Raw genomic sequence first — 7,815 nt, forward strand, 5'->3', positions numbered from 1 at the left:
GCTGCAAGCCAGAAAAGATCAGCCGTACACTGATGGAGTATAAAAGGCCTTCTGAGCAGACTTTCAGCAAGCGAGGACCTGTTAGAACATGTTGAAGACATGCAGCTTGTTGCATATGTAAGGATGCTCATCTTCCTCATTATAAATTTTCATGGACTGTCCCAACCTTGTATCTTCAAGGTTGGGAACAACCAAGGTAACTCCCAGCCACAGCACTAGAACATACATCATCTCTCTGAGACGACATCTTAGAACATGAACGTCCTCTCACCCTGGACATTCCATGTGCAGGATCTATACCGAATTCATGAAAAAAAGCATGCAAAAATATTTCCTGACAATAAAAGTTCCCTTTAGCCAGATGTGGTAATGAATACCAATCTCTCCAACACACGGAGGGTGAGAGAGAAGGATCACACGTTCTAGGCCAACCTGAGCTAGATGACTAGAACCTGCCTCAAAACAATAATGCCAACAAACGCTCACTCTTCGCATTGTTTGCAGACACGAAAAGCTGAAAACCATAATACTGTTCAACTGGCAAAATACATTAAAATACAAACCCGTACTAAGAAGATGTTTAAGCCATATCATTGGAGAGTGAAAAAACAGGCTTCAAAATGGGACACAGTGAGAGCCTTATTAAAGCACTTACACAGACATCCATACATATGCACATACATGCACATATACACACCTTCACATGTATAACACTTTGTGCCTTGTAACTTCTGATATGTCTATCCTATTAATGGAGGTAGCAATAGTAATGTGTGTGTGACCTTCACATGTATAACACTTTGTGCCTCGTAACTTCTGATATGTCTATCCTATTAATGGAGGTAGCAATAGTAATGTGTGTGTGAAAGTTTGTGCATGCGTGCATGTGTGTGTGTGTACGTGCATGCACGTGCCCATGTGTGTGTGGTGCATGCATGTGAGTATGCAGGGGTCGAATGAATACATGCAGAGGCTAGAAGATGACACCGTGTGTCTTCCTCTTATACTCTCTGTCCTAGTATCTTGAGACAGAGTGTTGCACTGAATTGGAACCTTGTCTTCCCGCTAGGTTGCCTCCATCCCCCCATGTTGGAGTTACAGACACATGCCTGGCTTTTGTAAGCATTGGGGATTTGAACCCAGATCCTCGTACTTGAGTGGCAAGTGTTCTTAGCTGTTGAGCCATCTCTCCATCCACACACCTATGGAATTTTATAAACATTTTTAAACATACTACAAATTGTCCTTAATTTTAGTATACTCTACATTTGTCATAAACTGAATTGAGTATCTGTACATTCACTGAGCTGACAGTGTTTGTTCAGCTATGTCTTTGGGAAATTACTAATGAGGAAATCACAACGTATATATTTCTCTTCTTCAATTCATTTATATAACATCTAGCTGTAATATACATGTACAGAATCTAGGACAAAATCAAGGTCATTTGTCCTAAAGCTCTAAATGATAACAGAGAGATGCTCAACGATAGTTTAGAGTCTCAAAGAAGATGGCTATGTGTTGTTGGGATCAGAAAAATCTTCAACACAAAGTAGATGGCGTGGTACCAAAGGAGTTGTGGCATCACAGGCAGAGAAACATGGCGGAGACAGTAAGCCCCTGTACGACTTACTCACCAGGTTCTTATAGAAGACTGAAGACAATGAAAACAGTTTAGAGAGGACCCTAACTATGAAGGATGGCTGGACATTGATGTCCTTGTAAAACAAGCAAACTATCTTCAGATGAATAAAGCTATGGGGGAATTTGGAAACACCAAATAAGAAGACAAGGACAAATCAGGTATTGAACAGGTAGAAAGTACTTGCAAAACACAAGCAAATGGAAGCAGGAGGAGCTTGATAAACCCTCCCAAGTCACAAACTCATTCTTTTGTGGAATTTTACAGGTGGTTCAATGGATACGATCACGTATTGCTCTTGAAGAGAACCAATGTTTGGTTACCATTACTCATGTTGGGACGCTGCTAACTCGAGATCCAGAGGATCTGGTGCCTCTTCTGGCTTCCATAAGCACCTGCAGTCACATGTGCATATACAGTTGCACATTCTTTCTCTCTCTCTCTCTCTCTCTCTCTCTCTCTCTCTCTCTCTCTCTCTCTCTCTCTCTTCTCTCTCTCTCATACACACACACACACACAAATACACACACACTCTCTCTCTTTAAATTTTGTCTTTAAAATGGATTTAAAAAAAAACCATCCTCTCAGTAGAAAACAAGCTTCGTGAATATTAGAAGTTGGCATGAGGGCTGGAGAGATTGCTCAGTGGTTAAGGGCACTGACTGCTCTTCCAGAGGTCCTGAGTTCAATTCCCAGCAACCATAGTGGCTCACGAACATCTGTAATGGGATCTGATGCCCTCTTCTGGTGTGTCTGATGATAGCTACAGTGTAGTCATATAAAGTAAATAAATCTTTTTAAAAAAAAAAAAAAGTTGGCCTGAGAGGAACCTGCCCAGGATAGCTACATCCATGCTGGCTGTGACCATTGGTTTAGGAATTCGTACAGGAGCCTGAGAAGAACAAACTTGCTTATGTACCCAGAGCAGAAGTTCTACAATGGTGTGGTTTATAATCTTAAACTTTTGGCTACAATGTGTCATTGTCAACCATGGCTGCTCTGATGAGAGGTGCATTTCAATAACATCTGCTGTTTGTTATCAAAGCCAGTGTGGATTAGGGGTTGATCATGTGCCCTCCCTGTAGGTTATATTAATATATCAGAATCAATAGCATGCCATAGCTTTCAGGAGTAGTAATAAAGTACCCTAAAACGTTCCCAGAATACATCTATAAATTATTTGTTCAATGCGCTTATGTTAAAAAGCGTTGTCAGTTGCAACGCAATGGAAGATTCTGAAGTTATAAGCCATCCTATTTGTATTTGGTAAAGCTCTTACTGTTTAGGGTCAGTGTAGATTATGCTGTGGGGGAAAAATCATTATTTTTCCTAATAAATTACTCACCTATATTTCATGGATCACTCAGGCCAGTCAGTATTGAATGCTTTAAATAATAAATAACAAAAAGCTCCATCTATTAATCATGATGTATCACTTGTATGTGTGTGAGAGAGTGGATGAGTGTGTGTTTGTATGTGTGTTTGTGTGTGCACGTGTGTTTGTATCTGTGAGAGTGTGAATGAGTGTGCATATGTATATGCGTCTGTGAGTGAGGTTATGTATGACTGTGTGTGTATAAATTTGTATGTGTATATATATGTGTATATGTGTGCGTATGTGTGTAAGTGTGTATATGTGCTTTATGTGTGTATGTCTGTGAGTTGTGTGAATGAGAGTGTGTGAATGTGCATGCATGTGTGAAAGTGTGTGTATCTGTATTTGTGTGTATGGATGTATGTATATGTGTGTGAGCACTACGTGAGTGTTTATATGAGCATGTATGTATGTGTATATGTATAATGCATTATGTATGTATGCATGTGAATGTGTGTGCATGAATGTGTGTGCATGAATGTGTGTGCATGAGTGTGTGTACATGTGACTCTGTTTATACAGATGTATGTGTGAGTATGTTTGTATGTGTGTTATGTATGGGTGAGTGTGTATATGTGGCAAGTGTTTATATATGTATGTGTTTATGTGTGGTGAGTGTGTATATGTATATGTACGTGTGTGTATTTGTGTGAGTATGTCTATACGTATGTGTCTATGTACATATGTATGTATATGTATGTGTGTGAGAGGATATACATATGTACATGTGTATATATGTGAGTATGTGTGTATGTGTAAGACTATGTGAGAGAGTGTAAGTATATGAGTGTGTGTGTGAACCTATGTGTGAGTATGTATGTACATGAGTGTGTATATATGTGTGTATGTCTGTGTAAATGAGAATGTGTGTATATGAGTGCTGTGGATATGTGCCATCTTTTAAATGCATAAAGGTGACAGTCTGAATGGTAGTCATCTGCAACAGAGCCAAAAGTCATGCTTCTAAAATCATTGATATTTTTGCAAAGTGGAGGAAAACACTTAGTGCTGAGAGAACTTTCCAGGTGGCGAGACCCAGGTAACTGAGAACCGCGTTGGTAATATCAATAGACAATTTGAGCCATCTAAAAAGAGTGGTTCTCAGCCTTCCTAATGCTATACCCTTTAATACAGTTCCTCGTGTTGTGGTGACCCCAACCATAAAATTATTTTTCTAATTACTTCGTAATTAATTTTGCTACTGTTATGAACCATAATATAAACATATGATATGTGTAGTATATTTGATATGTGAACCCCAAAGGTGTCATGACCCATAGGTCGAAAACCACTGATAGTACATTTAAACTAAGATGCATAAGCAAGGAGCTGGGGGGTGGGGGTGTGGCTCAGTGATGTAAGAACACTTGCTTTCCTTTAAGAGGACCAGGGTTGGGTCCCCAGCACCCACATGATAGATCACCACCCTCCCCAACTCCAGTTACAGGAGATCTGCAGCCCTCTTCTGGAGACTTTTGGGCAATGGCTATGCCTGCAACACTCTTACATAAACACAAATACAACAATCATAAAAATAAAAATAAATAAATCCTGTTTAAGGCTCATTTTGGGTACCTTTTAAAGTTGTTTTTGTCCCATGTAACTCTAGGCCAGGTGGCTCCAGGTTATGGATGTGGAGGGACAAAGAGGTAGATTTTTTAAGCGATCTTCTATTAATAAAAACTGGAAGGAGCAGGGCTAAGGTGGTTCAGCCATCTCACCACTATCCCCCACATCCTAGGGCAGCCGTGCCCTTTGGATCTGCCCTCCCTTCCTCACCTGTTCACCCTTAGCTTCCGTGGTTTTCAAGCAGTAACTTTGCTGACTCAGTAATCCAGTACAAAATCTGAGTATCCCTCAATGACTGAACAGAGAAATGAAATGTGGGATGTGATAAAATGGGACATGATTTTAGCCTTTGGTGGGGGGAGGGGGGAATTCTTTCATATCTTATAACATGGATGAGCTGTGGAGACATTAAGCTGAGCAAAGTAAGGAAGTCACCCCAAATCAGAAGCTGAATTGACTTCCATTTATATAAGGAATTTAGAGTCAATTATGTCTTAGAGACAGGAAGCAGGATGGGGGGGGTCCCCGGGGCTGGCAGAATAAAGTGGGGCATGATTCAATGGGTGCGACTTTAAGCTGAGATAGTGAAACAGTTCTGGAGCGTCAGACGTAGCCAGTGGTGACGGTCCCACAGCAGTGTGAACGCTCTAAATGCCACGAGACTGCATGCTTTAAAATGAATTACTAGGAGGCTGGGGTTGACAGGGCAGCAAAATGCTCGCTGAGCAAACATGAAGATTCATGTCTGATCCCCTGAAACTATGCTGGAAGAAAAAAATTAATCTGGTCACAGTAGCATACACTTCTGATCCCTGGGCGGAAGACGCGGAGACAAGCAGACCTCTTGGGCTCACTAACCAGACGGCCTAGACTATTTGATAAGCCTGTGTGTGTGTGTGTGTGTGTGTGTGTGTGTGTGTGTGTGTGTGTGTGTGTGTGTGTGAGAGAGAGAGAGAGAGAGAGAGACAGAGAGAGAGACAGAGAGAGAGAGAGAGAGAGAGAGAGAGAGAGAGACAGAGAGAGAGGAGAGAGAGACACAGAGAGAGAGACAGACAGAGACAGAGAGACAGAGGAGAGAGAGACAGAGGGGGAGGAGAGAGAGAGACACACACACACACACACACAGAGAGAGAGAGAGAGAGAGAGAGAGAGAGAGAGAGAGAGAGAGACTGTTCCTCAATAAACAAAGTACATGCCTGAAGAACAACACCTGAGGTTGTCCACTGGTCTCCATGTGGAAATGCACACAAATGTACCCACACATACATGTATACACAGGAGAGAGTAAAAGTGGGGAGCAATGAAAGGAGGGTAGCCATGACAGTTCCTGTCACCAGGAGTCCTGGTTAGAAAAGCCATCGACATCCATGCTACCACACGGCCACACCCATTCTTTCCACAAGATGTTTTCTTTTATTTAATATTTAAAGCAGGCAGGGGTGGGTCAATCCAGGGTTCTCATTCCTACAAAAGGCCAGCTAAGATATATATTGCACGACATTCGGTCCCCCAAGGGACACCTGGACCAAGTTAACAGCTGGACCCTGCAATGAGCTGCTGTTGGCACTAAGCCAGGGCGAGAGTAATCAGCCTTCCAGTGATTCTGAAACAGATGGATGCCCCCATCCCCCACCCCATTTGCCCTTCTCCTTGCCCACACCTAGGGCAAGCACAAGTCTTTGGAGCTCCAAAGACACACATGTATTCAAGAGCCTATGAGTCTCAAGACCACCTTTTCATAATGGATTACATCTTTCTCCAGGGTTAAAAAGACCTTTTCCTATCTGGAATGTATGCAAAAGAAAAATGTACCTGCTCCCATGACCAAGCTAATTGGCCCCTAGAATGTTAGGTGCAGACCTCTGGGTCTGCTCACTGCCTGAAGTCTATGGCAGACTCCCTTCTACCTTGAGAGAATCCGCTCTCTTTGGTCTCTTATTTTTAGGCAAGCCTCGACAGCAAACTTCAACACAGAGCAGGGCACAGCAGGCTTCCACACATGAGCCTTGTTTAAAGAGCAGGGTCAGCTCCTCACTGTGAACAGATTTTCCTCTGTGGAAGAAGCAGGTTTGTGTTTACCTTTCAAGTCACAGAAACAAACTCCGGGTCAGTAACATGTGCTATACAGCTGCTGTGGTACCTGATTTATGTACGAATCTGCATATAATTGTCTCCCCCCAACCCTGGGCTAATGTTTTTCCTTTAAATAAAATGGTTTAGTCCAGGGTGCATAAAGCCCTAATTCTAAAGTCATATAATTTTATGGACAAGGGGTGGGGGTAGGATTGCAGGCAGTTCTTTTGTACGGCACCTGAACTCATTAAAATCCTAAATTCCATAATTTTACGCTACCATGTGCCACAACTGAACAGCCTAATTGCTTACCATGTTTATGAGAACCGCAAATGGGGCAGGAAAACCAGGGAACAGGTGGGAAGGCCACATTGGGGTTTGAGGCCAAGCCCCATTAGCAATGGTGACCAGAAGAGAACAGGATGGCTCCGTGTGGCAGGAGACAGATGCTGCCAAATGTCGGTGCAAGGGCAGGGCAAGGCACGTGCAAGAACTACGATTCCTAATGAGACGCATGAAGGAGACAGCTTATACTCACCACACAACTGTCTGTAAGACTGAGCACTAAAAGTCGAGGGGGGAATTAGGGACTAACAATCCTTTTGCTGCCGATAAATTACCAGATCTAGATACAAGTAAGTATCAGACTCTGCAATTCTGAATACACGCACACGCATGCACGCACACACACACACACACACAAACACACACACTCAGGCACACACACACAGGCACACACACATACACACACACAAACACACACACTCGGGCACACACACACACACACACACACACACACACACATGCACACACAGGCACACACACACAGGCACACACACACACACACAGGCACACACACATACACACACACACACACACACACACACACAACACACACACACAAACACACACACACACACACACACATGCACACACAGGCACACACACAAACACACATGCACACACAGGCACACACACAAACACACGCAAGGCTGTGTGGACACCAAGTCTCTTGCTGGTCCCTCACAACAGAATCTGGCAAATCTGGAGTCACAGCTATGAAAATGACACAGCACTAAATTCGGTAGAAGGTAAAACCAACAAACTCCCAGATTTGCCGATTTTCAGTGCCTTAGTTAACCACCTCTCCCGTTTT

This window comes from Rattus rattus, chromosome 9 (assembly GCF_011064425.1).
Source record: "Rattus rattus isolate New Zealand chromosome 9, Rrattus_CSIRO_v1, whole genome shotgun sequence".
Taxonomy (NCBI): domain Eukaryota; kingdom Metazoa; phylum Chordata; class Mammalia; order Rodentia; family Muridae; genus Rattus; species Rattus rattus.